At 42.4% G+C, this 17,220-nt stretch overlaps 1 protein-coding gene across 1 annotated transcript in view; it reads right to left on the bottom strand.

The window, feature by feature from the left end:
* The window catches only part of cntnap5l (contactin associated protein family member 5 like), a 73,340-nt gene that overhangs the window by 55,760 nt on the left and 360 nt on the right, over nucleotides 1–17,220 (bottom strand). The gene's annotated exons all lie outside the window — the stretch shown is intronic.

Below are 17,220 nucleotides of genomic sequence, written 5' to 3'. Positions count from 1 at the left end.
CATTTCTGGGTTTGCCTCATGGTACAATCTTCTACAGCAGTGTTTCTCAAAGTGTGGTCCGGGGACCACTGGTGGTCCGCAAGCTATCCTAAGTGGTCCGTGAGCAGACATGGTAGATATATAATATAGATGAGTTGTTTGCAATATTGAACCAACTTGTATGTAGGCTAAATCCAAACAGTTCTGCAACACTGTCTTTGTAAGATATGCCAGTTTAAATCATATGAATCCTCTGACACAATAAGCAAAGTGCAAAGACAATAAGCAAGGTGGTTCAGTGTGCCTATTGTGTAGGCAAACATACTGTTGAAGTTTTAGCTAGGTGGTCTGTGCGTTTCTTTTTCATCTGAAAAAGTTTAAGAAACACTGTTCTACAATATATCACCTAGCTTAATTTTGTCCACCAGACTATTGACCATCTTTACCAGTCATGTTTAAGTTATTTTGGGGTTTATGTAGAGAACACAAGAGACCTCAGACCCTATACCCCTGAGACTGCAGCACAATTCTCTCAGCAGGGATGTAAAAGCATTCAGGTCATAAAGGCACTCAGGGTTTGATGTATGTCAAACCACTTCCTATGCCTCTTCTTTGCCTCCCTAGATGCATACTTGCAATCCATAGAAGGATTCATCTTCTCTCATTCTAAAACACTTTACACATCATGTGCACTAGCATAAAAAATCCAGTTCCAAGGTGACACATTTTGCTTGTTCAATGTCCTTGAGTTCTGTTAGCACAGCTTTGTCTTGCCCTACTATTTATCTCTACCATGGGTTTCTTAACTAAGCAAGTCCCTTCCAAATGACTGAAGGTACGCATAACAACCCCGTAAACCACAGAAGAGGCCAAAAACTATCCTTTCAGTGTTTCCCATACATTGACTTATTTGTGGCGGCCCACCACAATATCAACATTGACCACCACACAATGATTTTCCATGTTGTACTACTTGGATAGAATTCTTTCATTGTAGAGCTATGTGGACGTTTGTAAAGCCTCTCCTTGTTTCTGTCGTCTTTCAACGAACCTACATGCATGTTTAAAGGCAACCTTAACAATCTTGCAAGGCATAGAAGACGACTAGAAGGCTAAATTGTGCTTACATTTGCATTCAAGTTAATTCTGCAAACCTACCACCACAAATATAATTACATTCTGTGGGAAACACTGCCTTTTTTGTTGGAAATGTGTAGAAAACACCAACTGTCTATGCCAATTGTCACACGGTTCTTTAAGGGTCTGATAAATTCCCAGAATACATTTCTGAATACACAAGGGATTACATGTGCACCCGGCCCACTGTTTCATCTAAGGCAGTTGATTTTCTATTTGACTTAAGGGGCGAAAAAGAAAAAATGAAATCAAAATCCCAGGAAAATCCGAACAGATCACTTTCCGAGTCTTCGGGGGCGCGTGAGACATCGAGCTGTGGTTGAGTCACTGTCATTCAAAAGATTTCATCTGGCCAGGGATCTGTCCTCTAACATCGGATAAGTCTCCTCTGATTGAGCGGGGGGAGAATGAAACCTAGCAGAGTCCTCTTTCGAGTCTTTGTTCTGGGTGAGAAGAATCAGGATGAGGGTGTACTAGCCAATTACCCTTCCAGCAGACCCCCGTCATAGGAACCTCACAGAATGGGACTTCTGTTTGACCTCTGAAGAGGTTTTGTTATTTCAAAGAAAGAATTATTTCTGCACACCACTGTTACAATGAGGAGACAAAACCACGTAAAGGAGAAAACAAAACATGAAACAAAGCAAGAAGGAATGTAGAGAGACACTGAATGAAATAGAAAAAAAGAATGAACAAACAACGAGGAAAGTAGCACCAGGTGAGGTGAGAATTTAATCAGCTCTCAGTCTGTTTGTGTGTGTGTGTCTGTGTGTGTGTGCATATGTGTGTGTCTGTGTGTGTGTGTGGTGTGTGTGTGCATGCATGCATACTGTACATGCGTGTGTGTGTGTTTTTTCCTCAGCAGGCTTTATTATTAGTGCTCACTCACACTAGCTGAAACACACAGACTTCATGTGAGAGTCGTATGTGTTTCTTTTTAATTGGGCTGTGTACTGTGTTGCCAGTAATTCAACATGCCATACAACATTCAGGAGCAAATACAGGGTGTTGCAAAAAAAAAAGAAAAGTAAAAAAAAGAGAGAAAAACAGCACAAAATCTGTTAACTGCAGGTGGTGATGAGGAAGTGTGAAGTCTTTAAGGAGTTTTTTCCACCTTTCCTTGTTTCATGGCACTGCCAGCACACAGGGCACACACGGCACAGCCTACTCTGCCAATGCACTGATGGGCCCTGTGCCACGCTTTACATGATCATCTCTTCCTGTGTGTCAAACAAAATGTTCTCTCAGCAATTTGCACATTTAACCAGGGAACAAAACAACAACAGCTGCAAAATCAGGATCCATTAGGCCTGTCCAGGGAGCACTTTAAGCCTACTTGATCTTTCTGTGGTGTAAGCACTTTAGAACGCACTTTACAGGGTCAAACACAAATATTGCCGTGTTTTGAGAAAACGCTGAAACGTTTCGTTCAACGAATGCTCATTTGGGTCTGAATTAAATTGATTTTAAAAAGAGCCTGGAACATCAGTGGTTCCAGGGGGACTCGTAAACCTACTTTGCACAGAACGTCTTGTAGACCCTCAGACGTTAGTTATACTTTTTTACACCCAGTGCATCAGATAGGAACAAGACTTTTTAAAGCTTTCCAGAGCCAGACGTATAAAAGTTGTAGCACTGGCTGCTAAAGGAATATGTATGACTGTGATTATAAAATGTGTAGCAAAAATTATTATTTGAAAAGTGCATATCTGACCTGCTTTGACCTGATAGATATAAACTGCTCACTTCGCATATCCCCAGCAAAACAAACTGGGGAGGCCAGTTGAGCCATGCTGATTTAGAGACACCTCTGAGCGGCAGTTTTATGTCCAACCCAATTTGTTGTCTACAGAAGCCAAGTCCAGCCCACGCTGGTGTAAACTTTGTGAGACTCCTATGCAAGGCCCTCTGCGGATGGTGGAATTCTTGCTGAGTTGCCTCATAAACAAACAGTTTGGGGATGTTTTAAAAAATCACAGAGGATATCCCGAGCTCACTGTTGGTGCTGCATGCCAAACAGGGTAGTTTAGAACATCAGGGCAGCCTTGAAGAACACGATAAGAGTGATTTCATCAGCGCCTTCCTGAACTCAGCAGGTCTGCTGCTGACAAATAAGTGGCTCAGATATTGACGATGGATGACAACATATAGTGGCAACCTTACTCTGAAAAGCATCAAAAAGGGGCTGAGAGAGTGAGAGAGAGGGGTGAGGAAGAGGAAGAGCTAGAGTGAGAGAGAGAGGGGTGAGGAAGAGACAGAGTGAGAGAGAGGGGTGAGGGAGTGGAAGAGACAGAGTAAGAGAGAGGGGTGAGGGAGTGGAAGAGATAGAGTGAGAGAGAGAGGGGTGAGGAAGAGACAGAGTGAGAGAGAGGGGCGAGGGAGTGGAAGAGATAGAGTGAGAGAGGGGAAATGGAGTTAGCAAGAGAAGGAGGGAGATAAGAGAGAGAGAGAGGCAGAGAGAAAGAGAGCGAAAGAGAGTAAGTGGGTAAGACAGGGAGGGAAAGTGAACACTCAAGAGAAACTGAGCATGACAGACTCCATGAGGAAGCCCTTCATTTTGAGGTCAGTGCAAAGAGCATCTAGGGAAGCTGCTGTTCTTTTTAAGTTCAGGGAGTTGCCCGAGAGCAATGAAACCTCTTTCAGTGTTAATAGTGCGTAGGATTGGGAGCTTTTTTTCATTGTGTGACCAGAAGTAAGTCATTTTAGACTCTCAAATGCGATCACAACAGGGCTTTTGAAATGCCACAGGCCCTTATAAAAGCTACACAGAGTAGCCTTCACGAGCATTTGCTATATTATTCAGACACATTTTAGTAGATCGTCCACTGTGAACGGCTTAAAAGCCTGGTCTGAAGAGTATTTTCTGAAAGTAGGGAAGGATTTGTGGTATATTCTCATGCACTGGGCTTATCTATGTGCATGCAGACAATGTGACAAATGCAGACAAGTGACTTGTATGATATCTCGTTTGCAGCGAGAGCTGAAAAACTATTTTGATTACATAAAATGCTAATCTTACGTATTGTATTGTAATACCACAACCTCTGTGGCTCATTAGCGTGCTGTATGCTGAGTCCATGGCACTGTGCTCACTTGATGGGCACTCTTGCAGTCATTTGTGGAATGTCCGCACTGGCTACTTTTAACAGCACATTCAAATCTCAAAAGGCCTGAAGAGCATTCTGTTGGCCTTTTCGACCACGGCAGCGTAACAGTGTACACCCCCGCGGCCTGCCAGTCAAGAGCCTGCTTGTCCTGCTCAAGTATAATTACCACACACACACACACAGACACACACACAAACACATTTCTATCTCTCTCAGACTAATACACAGGCTACACACTTAGAAATTTACATTCCACTCTATTATAGACAGAATACCAGCTGAGATCAGTTGCATTGTCTTTTTTAATCAGGGCAGCAGTTTTCAGATTACATTATGTACTTACATACTGTAATTGCAAAAGGGTTCTCGACTGTTGTAAAAAGAAATGGCTGATTTTTAACGCAATATCTACATTACCCATTATCAGCAACCATTCATCCAATGCTCCAAAGGCACATTCTGTTTACGAATCTGATATCATTTTAAAAGGCTAACTATGAAAACATTGGAGAACCCTTTTGGAGAACCATTCTGTCTATAATAGAGTGGAGTGGAAATTTCTAAGTGACCCCAAACTTTCCAGGCGTTCAAATTCAATTGTTTCACTACAGAACGATGTGATTGACCATTGCATTGCATTGCTTTTAAACGAGCAAGGTGCAACCAGAAAAAGTGAGGCTTCTAAAAATGCAGGACGCACAAAGTTAAAAATAGTTCAGCTTTTTACAGTAAGTTCAACAATGGGTGCTCGCTTAGCTGCCTTTCTTAGCTAAGCCAGTGAGCTAGCTATTTAGCTAAATATCACAGCAACAACATGTACACAATTTCTACATTGCATGTTTTTAACACTCACTACTTTGGAATACTCTACATTATATGCATTTTAGAGGTGAAAAAGCATGTTAGTGCGAATAGACCCTTACTTACTTTACTTATACACAAATACATTTATACTAAGTCAGCATACACATACACTAGCACACACACACGCCTACATACAGAAGATTCTCTCACTGGTCAGCAGCTCTCAATTGTGCCATGAAACTTCAGCGTGGCCTTGATGGCTTCCATTAGACTAGGCAGGTGGGGATATTATGTAGATTTGTGCATGCTTTAAAGGTGAGCATGAATCAGCCTCTCAACGGGGGTCCGTCAAGTGTGACCTCCGCTGAAGAGCCCTCGCTGCTGACCTGACTGAGCGAGTAGAGCAGCGGCCATTATTTTAAAGGGCAGCCTTTGTTACACCGCGGCAGCAGACAAGCACGGGCTGATCGTGGGGAAGAGAGTGCAATACAAGAGCCTTTGTCCTGCAGGTGTATGTGTGTGTGTGTGTGTGTGTGTGTGTGGGGGGGGGGGGATTGTGTGAGTGAGAGAGCAAAAGAGGGAGTGGGCAGAAGTGGAAGGGTGATGGACAAGTAGGAGAGAAAGCTTGAAAAGAAGACAGAGAAAGCGTAAAAAAGGGACCCAACGACCTGCAGATATAGACAAGGAGAGATGGAAAACAGAGATTCTGTGTGGTCAGTTTACATGTCAAAGGTCACAGACGATTGGGTGAGAACTTTATAATGATCATTACTGTAAACGAATGTGACTGCTATCTCTATCTAACCTGAGACTCGCAGAAAACAGCCTCAGCAAACCTACAGTATACTTAACACTCAACATTCAAATGAATCCTCAATTTGCCCTCCTCCCAAATGAATCAGATAACTCACAACAGCCTTTTTAAACTGGCTAAACCCTGTGTAATGAAAAGAGATTACTACCATGTTTGCTGTGTCTGTTTGTGTCTGTGATTGAGTAAGTGTGTGTGTGTGTGTGTGTGTGTGTGTGAGCGTGTAGCCTTGTGTCCTCTATGTTTAGCGGCAGAGATCAATAATGCAGACGCTCTGTGCACATGATATGGCTGATTAACGGAGGACTTAACAAGGAGATTATCAGGCTTCAGTGTATTTCCATTACGCATGTGTGTGATTGTGTGTGTGTGTGTGTGTGTGTGTGTGTTTGTGTAAGTGTAAGAGTGGGGTGTTAATCATCATCTCACAGATCGACTGAATTGCACAGAAACACAAGCCTCGACAGTAATAGGATCCCACCCCCAAAAACCACCCACCCGTCTTCTTCACTGCTGTGCTGGACTGCTCCTCCTCAGACTGGCTTCATTCTCATGCTCCTGCTCTGCGTCTTATGGCCTGGTGTATTCTGGGTGTGTGTGTGTGGCGAGGGATCAGGTGTGCGAGGAGAGAATTGCTTTTTAAACTACACTCGAGTGGTTAAGTCAACACACACACTTTTGGCTCTCACTCGTCTCACGTCTTAAACGGCCCGAGCAGACAGAGGGACCTTGGCTCTCTCTCTCTCTCTCACTCTCTCTCTCTCTCTCTCTCTCTCCCCGCTGTGTGGAGCTTTGGTCAATCCTCCCTCCAGTCGGAGCGCATTTACAGGATGAAAGCGAACCCCTTTAAGATTCCAAGGCTATGTCGGCATTCCCGAACTCTTTAAATACTGCTACCGTGCATCTTCTTTATTTGCTGATCCCGCTGCTAACCCATCTGATCAAAGACAGAGACACGATCAAAGAGAAGTTGACCATTGAAAAACACAGCTATTTGCTTCCAGGAGCAGATGTTAGCTGTATATCTGTGGGAGTTTCTGCGGCCCGCTGTCCAATCCTCTGCGTGCTCATCCCGCTAATGCCCCCAAAACGGCAGCCTGTGGTGGGCCTGGTAAACCCCCCAGTCTGAATTCGGTGGTTTTGGTTGTGGAACTGAAGAGCTTTTTGGTTGTGGCAGCAGCGACTGGAGTGGACTGTGTTTGTTTGCATTCATCTGACGCACCACTCATCCATGGCCTTTATTTTTTCTCATTAAAACACATGGGGGGATTTTTTGTTTGTCCTTGGCCTCACTTTAATCTTTGAGAAATTCCCACCCACTGCCTTTGATCTGCATCTGGGTAACCCACTCCCTCCTTTTCTCCCACCATCTCCCTCCTGCCCCCCACCCCAACCAACCACTCACTGCCCACCCCTCCTGTAAACTGGCACTTAGTACATGGTACTGAAACCTGTTTTGCAAAATGGAGTCTTTATCTCATTAGTTCAGGCTGAGCTTTTGGAGCTACTTCACCACCAAGGTCAGATTTATTATACCAGTTTCAGAGAAAGAATGGCAAGTAGGGCAATGGTGCACTGCTTGCCGCTAACTGAGCTTTTGAACACAGTCTGCAGATTATGTGCTCAGAAAGTATAGTAGTGTGCCAAACCAAGGATGCATAGTCGCGTTCCTCATATTTATAATTGCATGCTATTGCATATCTGTAACGGTACATAATTGTGTCTTCGTAAAGGATGCCCTTCCAAAACCATCCATAACTGTAAGGTAAACCATAATTGTTTTGTGTTGTCAGGGCATCCGGGAAGTTCTAATTCCAAAGCCATTTTAGTTCTGCAAGCCATTTATCCTAGCTCATGATATCAAAGAATCATCACTGTAGAAAAATGACCTGAGCCCCTAATTGCAAGAAGTTGCAACAGCATCATCAATCATTCATTAGTGTGATCTCACTCGTTATTGTCTTGCTGTAATTAGTTTTTTCTAGGTATCAATCTAAACTGCTGTCTTCAAATAATCCTAGGATGTAAGCTGGCTCTCCGTGTAAAGCCCCAGGCTTCTCCTGCAGTAATGCTCCGTGTCCCATTGCCATGTCACGGCAATGCTTGCGCCAATTTTTAAAAAAATCTATTTGACGCGGCTATTGGACATGACACTGTTCACCCAGCTGAGCAGCCCTCATTGATTACAACTGTTTCATTCCCTTAAAGTCGAGTTGATGCTCATCAAGCACAACTCTAATGGTCATGCTTGGAGCGAGGCTGTAAGGTTTAATGCAAATGTGATTGCTGAGCATTATAAATACATAAGTATATATACTCCCGTGAGGGAAATTTGGTCTCTGCATTTATCCCAATCTGTGAATTAGTGAAACAAACAGCACACAGTGAACACACACTAATCCCGGCGCAGTGAGCTGCCTGCAACAACAGCGGCGCTCGGGGAGCAATGAGGGGTTAGGTGTCTTGCTCAAGGGCACTTCAGCCATGCCTACTGGTCGGGGTTCGAACCGGCAATCCTCCGGTAACAAGTCCGAAGCGCTAACCAGTAGGCCACAGTCTATAACAAATGTATTTGTTTTCCTTCTCCAAACATAAAGGCATGCAACAGGTATCCTGAGTTGGTGTCATGCTAACCATCATCACATCACCTGATGAATTAAAGAGGCCCTATGCAACAATTTTAGCAAAAATGACCTTAATTATGCAGGTTGAGAGTCGTTCTGATGGTTCTACAACACTTTTTGGGTCGTGTGGTGGGTGCTTCGTCTCCCCCTAGTGCTTCTCTGCGGAAAAAACGAATATGCAACTTTCTGTTCGCGGTCCGAACACATCCGGATGTAACTCGGCGGAAATACTCAAAAATGTAGTCAGATTGTAGTTTCTAAGAAGACTGCAAAACGGACTCGACTTTGTTGCTGTTGAAATTGTAAGTAGCCTACCCTTGGGTGAACTTCGTTCTTGTAATGTGATTTGATAGTCTCTTGAACAATGTGTTTGCTCGACCGTTTTATTGTGAGCCCTATGTGTTTAGCTTGGTTTATTGATGGCTAGCTCGCTAGCTAGTGGGGGTTTAGCGTAGCAGTCACTTGCTACCGAAGCTGCAGGGGGCGCTATGTCGTGAAAAATGCGAGCCCAAATCAGGCGAAAACCCAGAAAGAGTGAAGGAATAACCAGACCTGCATAGGGCTTCTTTAAGAGCTCTGTGATTGGGTCAGGAAGACGAAGGACGGTCAAAGGTGACAAAGGTAAGACAGAATCATAAGACAAGGTGAGATAAGCCAATGACAAATCAAAATAATACCTGAAGCCCACTGATGTTTCACTGGCAAATCAGGAGAGGTCAGAGGATTCTTGGTGGATTTATCTGATTGGTTATGCTTCAAGGGTTCACAATATTTTTAAAAGCTGGAAGTAGCATTGGTTATTGCTATATTGTGCTTGCACAATTTCTGTGCCTGCATAATTGCAAAGCTGAAGTTACTTCTCTTCTTTTGAAAGGGAGTCTATGAGACTTGGTAATGAGCTGGAGAAGCTTAATATACTGAGCCTTGTGGGTTTTAGATTGGTCAAGTTATATCTAATATAGTCTGGATGACTACCTAACCAAAAAACAGTTATGTTCATTAATTGCAACTGGATATTTTACAGTTGTACTGATAGAGTCAGTTCATACTGATTGTACCATTGCTTTAACCCTAAGAAAATAACAGATCTCCAGTGCAAAAACTCTTCATGTACAAGGGAATATGGATAATTTCTTTCTTTCCAGGTGTTATTTGGTGTAACACTAACTACTCTTTGATTATCCATTTACGTTTTGCCTAACATGTTGCTAAGAGGAAGTGATCATGGAGAGATGTAATCATGATGTTCTATTTACTGAGAGCTGTTTGTGTTCCTCAAGTGTGGCAATTTTGTTCTGTCAAAGGAAAATCTAGCAGCCTGGTATTACTGTTACTGACAGATTTGGCAAGGAAAATGGCATGTATCCGACTAAGATTTCCAGGGGTTTCTTTAAAGGACAGGTTCATTTCTTGATGCTGGAAATAATGATAATAAAAACATTTCTTCTACATTAGATTTCTTGTGGCAGATTTGGTTTGGTCAGGTGGCTGGTCCAATTTTGAAAAGGCATTACAATTCAACTGACTATTTCCTTGACCTGACTAAGTCCCTCTCCCCTGATAGTGAAGGTCATCAACTGTGCCATTGTCTTGTTTGGCTGTTGCCGAGTTCCATTTCCTCTGTGGGTTCTATTTTAACAACTGCTTGCCTGTATTTGTTCCGGACTCGTAAGAGTGTGTCCTAACTTACCCTCCACCCACTGGGAACACACACACACACACACACACACACACACACACACACTCACACTTCTCCCAGAGACCTCCAATATGGACAGTAATTGGCCAGTAGATCTTCAGGGCAGTCCAGCAGACTATGACCCTTTACATTCTTTAAATACAGTACACCCCATGACTTACTTTAGTGTATAGAGTACTTCATAAGGTCATTAGATAAGATGTTATCAGATCAAATGTGATTTCTGCCCCTAACCACAGGCTAACTTTTGGAGGGGATCTGACACCTTCTGGAAGTGAGCCAGTCCAGAGCAGGTGAAATAAACTGTAATCACATCCTCACTTCCCTGAGTCAGCACGAAGCACAAGCAATAAGTGAATGAGCAAATAAATAAATAAAAGATCAGAAATGAACTCGGTAATGGAAAAGCCTTCAACCTTCAAGGGGCCATTTTCCACATGACCAAACACTTTTATTCAACTGTTCTCAGTGCTGCCCACATCCCTAATTTCCTCCATAGTTTTATCTTTAAACTGTCAACAGATCAGTTATGAGGAACTCCGTACTTATAGCAAGTTTAGAGTGTTTTCTTAGCTTCTCGTACAAGTTCAAAAATGTGTGCACACACTGTGATGTGTGAGATCAGTTGAAAGGTACTTCAAGTGCAATATAACAGAACAGCAAGGCTCTGAGAAAAATGAAATGTTTCTAAACATCAGTTTGCAACTAGGGATGCAACGGAACAGTGCCCACCGTTCAGTAGGCCTATGTATCATGGTTTGTGGGCCACGATAATGATACGGTTTCGGTATATAAAAAAATCCCCACTGATATAAACAATTAACTATATTTTGCCTATAGACAAAAAATGGCAGTGTGTGACTGACTGACTTGGCTTAGTTTTTAGTGTAACTATGGCCTAGGGCAGTGGTCCCCAAACTACGGCCCGCCAACTCATTTTGGGTGGCCCCCCAAAACATGTCCGTGGTATATAGCATCTGGCCCGCATGGGAGTACGACATCGTCAAACTATAACCTCCGTAATTTCCCCCATTCATTCAATGGCGAGTCTTAACAGTACACCTGTAATACTCTTTTTGTCCACTGGTGGTTGTTTTGGCGCTGTTTCGCGTTTGCCATAGAAAACGGAATGAAATGTAGGCCTACCTGCAAACAATGTAAGAGGCCTATGCTGACAGCATCAGTGCTCAAAGTATTCTAAAAGTTTATCAATTAATTGTTAATAACTAACTAACTTCTATTCAAGTCATATTTCTGGGACTTTCTGGGATAATTATTTCTATTTTTTATTCACTCGTTCAAATGTTCATACAAATTCACAAAGTTCTCATCAGGTGAGTGAAAGTGGTCATTTCAGATGTTTTTGCCAGCACTTCATAAACTCTCATAGTTTAAGAACTTCACATTATATGTAGGATATTGCTTGTTCACAACTTGAGCTGTGTATGCAAAGACACAGAGTTCAGAGTTCACACATTTTGAATAAAATACACTTTTGGGACTCCCTGCTAATACTTTTGGGAATGCTATTTTTTTTATTAGTATTATTTCATTTGAGCTACATTTTACACTGATATGGCATGATTGCAATATAAACACAGCTAACAATGGTATTAAATTGCAGTAGCCTATGATTAAATGTAATGGAATATTCAACTAAGGTAGACTGCTGTTGTTCACAGCACTAAGCTATGTATGGTTACTAATATACTCTGAGTCTCTGGCCCTCTCTTAGAGCCAGGCATAGTGAGCTGGCCCTCGGAAGAAAAAGTTTGGGGACCACTGGCCTAGGGTAATTTTCAACTGCTTTGTTCAAACTATCAGAGAGGGGGCGCCCTATGTTAATCTATTTTAAATTTTGCTCAGTCAAAGTCCCACCCCTTACGTTTGCCATGGGACCTATATAAAAATGATTAACTGTAGTCAATAATGAAAGAGAAATCATTTTCAGTTTTATAGAATTTAAAAGTTGCGTTGCTGCCTAAATATGCGTGCAAGGACATTACTGATATTGTTGAATATTACTGTCTAGGCGTAGCCTATGACATTGTAATATTTTTTACATTGTGACAGAATCCTGAAGCAGTAACAAATGTGAATATCCAGCTTTTATTATTATTGTACTATCCCTGGCCGAATTCCCATGAAACGTGGGAAGAATGGGCCGGGTGAACCCATACAACTTCGTAGATTCACTTTAAAAGACCTGTGTCTTGGCAGCGAACAATGCTTATTTTGTATATTTTAATCACAAATTGTTGTTACGACAGTGAAAGAAACCATCATTGCAGGCTTCTAGCAACAAATCCGGCTGGGTGATCTTTAGGGGAAAGTCCGTAGGAGTCGATTGCCAAGTGTGGAGTAACACGCTCTGGAAATTTCGTCACCGTTTGAAAACAAAAAAAAAACATAGTCCAGTCCATACAACTTCAATTTCAAAAGAAATACTGGTCTATGTTTTTTTTTTTTTTTTTAAACGGCGACGAAATTGTGAATTTCCAGAGCGTGTTACTCCACACTTGGCAATCGACTCCTACGGACTTTCCCCTGAAGATGGCAGCAAAGATGGCAACATTTCCGGAAAGGTACTGGCTTGATGAAATTCATTCTGGACTCTCTATCCGACCATATAAAGACCTCGGGATACTTCGGTTTGGCTTTAGGGACCCTCTACTCACTACCACATAAGTGTAATGTTGTTTGGAACTGTAGAAGAGGTATAAAAATAGCGTTTTGTAGGCGAAATAATATGCCCTTCTCACTTCCACGCTAACGAGTTTTGACTAAAAACGGTAAAATCGAACTTTCTCAAAACACATCCGAATGACATGATTTTGATGTCAACTCAACGTATGTACTCCCAATCATCCGTAAATTGATCTAAAGTGCATTTTACTCTGGATAATTCCTTTAAGTTTGTAGGCATACTGTAATTCAAAATATTCCCTAATAGTGAATGACAGATGGCGGCACCTTTTCAAAATTAGTCTCTCGCTAAGGTCAGTCCGTTCACTTTGGAGCAGTCAGCTGTTTTTTTAACTAATTTGCATACAGAGCGCATCAACCTATCGGTGCTTTGCTACATTAGCAGGGAAGTACTGATAGGCTGCAGAGGTGAGAAGACCCATGCACTGGTTCTCTGGAGGTGTTCTGTGAATGTCTAACTTTCGTGTGGTTTGCACCACAATGATAGAACGTAATTGAGTAACGTAATCTAACGACTTATCGCGGTTCACGTCTGCCACCGAACCGTGGGGGGCATATCGTTCGGTATACCGTTGCATCCCTATTAGCAACCCTGAGGTATTCAGGTATTTTCTAGAAATACACAGCCATGGACATTTTTAAAAAGCAGAAAAGCACAGGACACATTTTAGAATGTGAAAGTTGAAGGTTAAAATGTACTAATGAGTAATTCAGATTCTAAAATCAAGTCATTTTGCTTCACATCCTCCAAAATGGTTATTTTCCTTGATGTGATACACATAGACAGAAATATCCATCTGCCATGATTCAATAATTAACATGATTATCATGATTCAGTGACTTGCATGCTTATCTACAACCTGCACTCCTAAAAGTAGAGGTGTACAGCTACAGCACAGTAGCACAGTCACCAAACCTAAACATGCTATGCCAAATATGCCACCTGACTGCCAAAAACAAATCGTGGCATCACATAATGTGCCAGTGTGGTGCCATGCGGAGAGAAAGAATTGTTCGGTCACTTCCCACACCCCACCCGCCCCTTCGCTCTGAATGGAGCTGCCTGGAGACTCTGTGGAAAGCCCTAAAGAGTAAGCCGTGGATGTGAAAGTGTGACAGTGCCTTTGTGCTGTCTGCTCCCCACAATGCCGTGTGACAAGGGACATGTGGCGTCAGCCGGGTTGGTCGGCTACACACTCGCTCACTCTCCCAAATGACTCGAGAGAGAGAGTGCATCTCTCTGGGACAGCGGGGGCGTCACGCAGAGATGACTGACATGCTCGGCTCTCAGGCTCCATGATGTAGATGCAGGCCGAGCGAGAGAGCTGCTACAGGTTCTAACGGAGGTGCAGATCCATTCAGAAGTGGGCGTCAAGATGACATGCATTAGTGCGGTGCAATGTGGACACAGACTGTGCCAAATACACTGTACTCTCAGCAATTTGTGATGTCTACAGGTAAATTACTACTAGTCCATACTAGTCCACTAGTGCAAAGACATACAGTACTTTTGGAGCTCCCAACACAGAGACAATGCAAGACCTATGATATAATTACAACGCAATGCAAGACTCATGATATAATTACAAACCAGCTATGTTGTGATACAAGTACAATACAAATCTCCAAACTGCAAAAGTCAGCTGATTACCAGAATCTGAGATTTTTGTTTCCGGAGTAGAGTATGCCATGATATTTCCCATGGAGATGTGACAAAATGTAGTTCTGTTGGTTCCATGGACGACTGATTGCAGCTTCTAGTTACTAATGTTTAGCTGATGAATACCCAGTTGATGGGGGGAAAATGTGAACCAGCTCTCTCATTGTCCTCAGCTGCACCTGTTTCATTCTCATGAAAGCTCAAGCTCATTGTCTCGGCGCTCAAGGTCTCTCTCCTTGCTGAGGCTCGTCTGGTGAAAAGCTATAATTATGTGTGAAGCCTGTCGCAGGATCTCGGGAGATATGCTGCAAGTAGATGGATCCTCTTTCATTAGACGACATAAATTAAACCCTGGGTTTTGCCAATTGTCTGTATTTGTCCCTAAGGTACAGTGATGACCCCTAAAGAGATGACTTGCCACGCCAGCGCTCCCACTGGGTACATCTGTTAGCTTAGATACCTGCATATTTGCTCGCGGTATGGGCATTTGTCTCTGCAAGATTGGCTCGGCATTGAAATTTGATTTTTTTAAGCCATTCCAGCTTCCTCACTGTGTTTTCAACTCATTTACATAAACATATGAGCCAAGGATTTTTTTGTTGTCACTTAAAAGAATTATGAACTTTAGATAGGACCAGGTTTGACTCTGTCTTTGACCTTGGAAAAGGCTGTCGGAAGAGACAGAGAGAGTTCACATCTCACAGTAGTGCTTTTATAAAACATGTTACCACAGAAGGTGGCTGAGAACATGGATTGAAATTACTAAAATGTCCTTGAGCTGTTAGATCTTGCTCACATAAAACCTTTTGAATCTGTTTTTTTTAATATATTTTTTCTCACACAGTTTTGCTGTCAATGCTACTGAGACTGGGTGTAGAATTTTAACATCACTCCTAAAAAGCTGGCTGAGTCCAAATGTCAGGCAGTCCCTCTTGTTCCTCTCTGACAAAAAAAAAAAAAAACTCTCCCAATCTGTGGTAGCTAACAGAGATGGCATGATGCCATGTGCCAACACCGAAACAGATAAGCAAAATCAGTGTAAACAAAGCAGGTGTGGGCACTGCTAATTCACAGGTGGGCACATGAGTGTTTATCTGCTGAAACAGCTGCAGGCATATTTACCTCCTTCGACAGCAATTTGGGTAAACACAGCAATGCACATGCATCGTACACACACACACACACACACAGACACACACCCACACACACAATTAAAATTATCATCAGCATGGTACATGCTCAGCTCAAAAGTTATATTCACACCTGCAGTGTGTATGTGTAGGTGTTTGCTTGTGTGAATGCACTAACTCAGTACAGTCGAGAACATGGTAAGAGGTGGATGAATTGAAGCAAAGGAGGAGTAAATTAGCAAGCACAATTCCAGTGGGATTCTATTCTTTTCAGGGGTGCATTCCACCATCATTGTATGGTAAAACATTCAGACAATGCTAATTTCATTTTGCATAGATTTCACCAAAAATTATTGTGCTGACACACCAGCTGCCTGCTGGAGCTAACATAAGAAAAATAACTAGCATTGTGACAAAATAATGTCAAATAAAGACACAAAAAAGTTAAGTGCAACATTCAAATAGGCTCCTCTGTATGCTGTTATGTTTGAGGTAGCTTATAGCAATAGTTCATATAAGCCTGCTAAAACATTGACGCCTGTCCCAAATATAAGCAGGTCGTGCTCGGCAATAGAAGCAAATAAAAACCCGGGCTCGCGCTTTAACGGTAGCCTACTCTCTCTGTCTCAACGCACACAGAATTCGTGTAATCAGGGTAATTCGTGATAGGGGGTCGCGCTACAGGTCCATGAAGAGGATCCTATTCCAACAAACGCAGGCCATTGATGTAAAAGTAGGCCTACGCATGTCTACGTCAACATGAAAAATTTTGGAAGCCGACCTCGCACCAATGTATTTAAATATGTTGATTTCTGTAAGTAAACATATGCCTAAATTATGAATGAAATCCCTCCTTTAGGTTATCTCCGTAAACATTGGTGGAAAAACTGGGCTTAAACAAACGATAGCCCACCTGCTTTTAAATAGACAGACACAATTTCATATCAGTTTGTAGCTTCGTGGCAAAGACATTGTATTGTTGTAAATTATAGGCTACTATCAATAAATTTACCGGTCACACAAATAAGCCACATGAAATTCACATTTAGCCCCAAACTTTTTGTGGATAATTCAAAGGAGACCAACTGTCAAGGGACCTCCTATCATAGCCTATCAGTGTCCGCGTGTTAGCCTACTATTATTGAACAAACATCTGAAACGATTTTGTGTTGTGGAGGTGGTGGTCAGGACACATATTATTCTCCTGAGAGTAGGCTACAGATCTAAACTGTGTGCGGAAGCAGCGATAAATGCTCTCTTGACGGAAACTTACATGCTCTCAGGGTCTGCTAGTTTTGACGTCTTTCGAAAGAAAGCGAAAAAAAGAAACTTTACAGATATAAAAAGAAGTCAATGCTGTGACCAGTCCTGCCAGTCAGTCCTAACAGTCACTGATACATGTAGGCTACTTCATATATTAGGCTACCCTCAATTTCGTATCTCCGTCACTCATGTCTTCGGTTTCACAGCTTTCCCGCGGCTGCATTAGAAGAATGGCTTCTGTTTTCTGAGTGGACGCTGCATAGCGTTTCGATAGTGCGTTGCTATTGAGTGTTTTTCCTT

The sequence above is a fragment of the Alosa sapidissima genome, chromosome 23 (genome assembly GCF_018492685.1).
Source record: "Alosa sapidissima isolate fAloSap1 chromosome 23, fAloSap1.pri, whole genome shotgun sequence".
NCBI classification, from domain to species: domain Eukaryota; kingdom Metazoa; phylum Chordata; class Actinopteri; order Clupeiformes; family Clupeidae; genus Alosa; species Alosa sapidissima.
The sequence above is the reverse complement of the archived record's forward strand: the minus strand, read 5'-3'. Positions and strand labels throughout refer to the sequence as shown.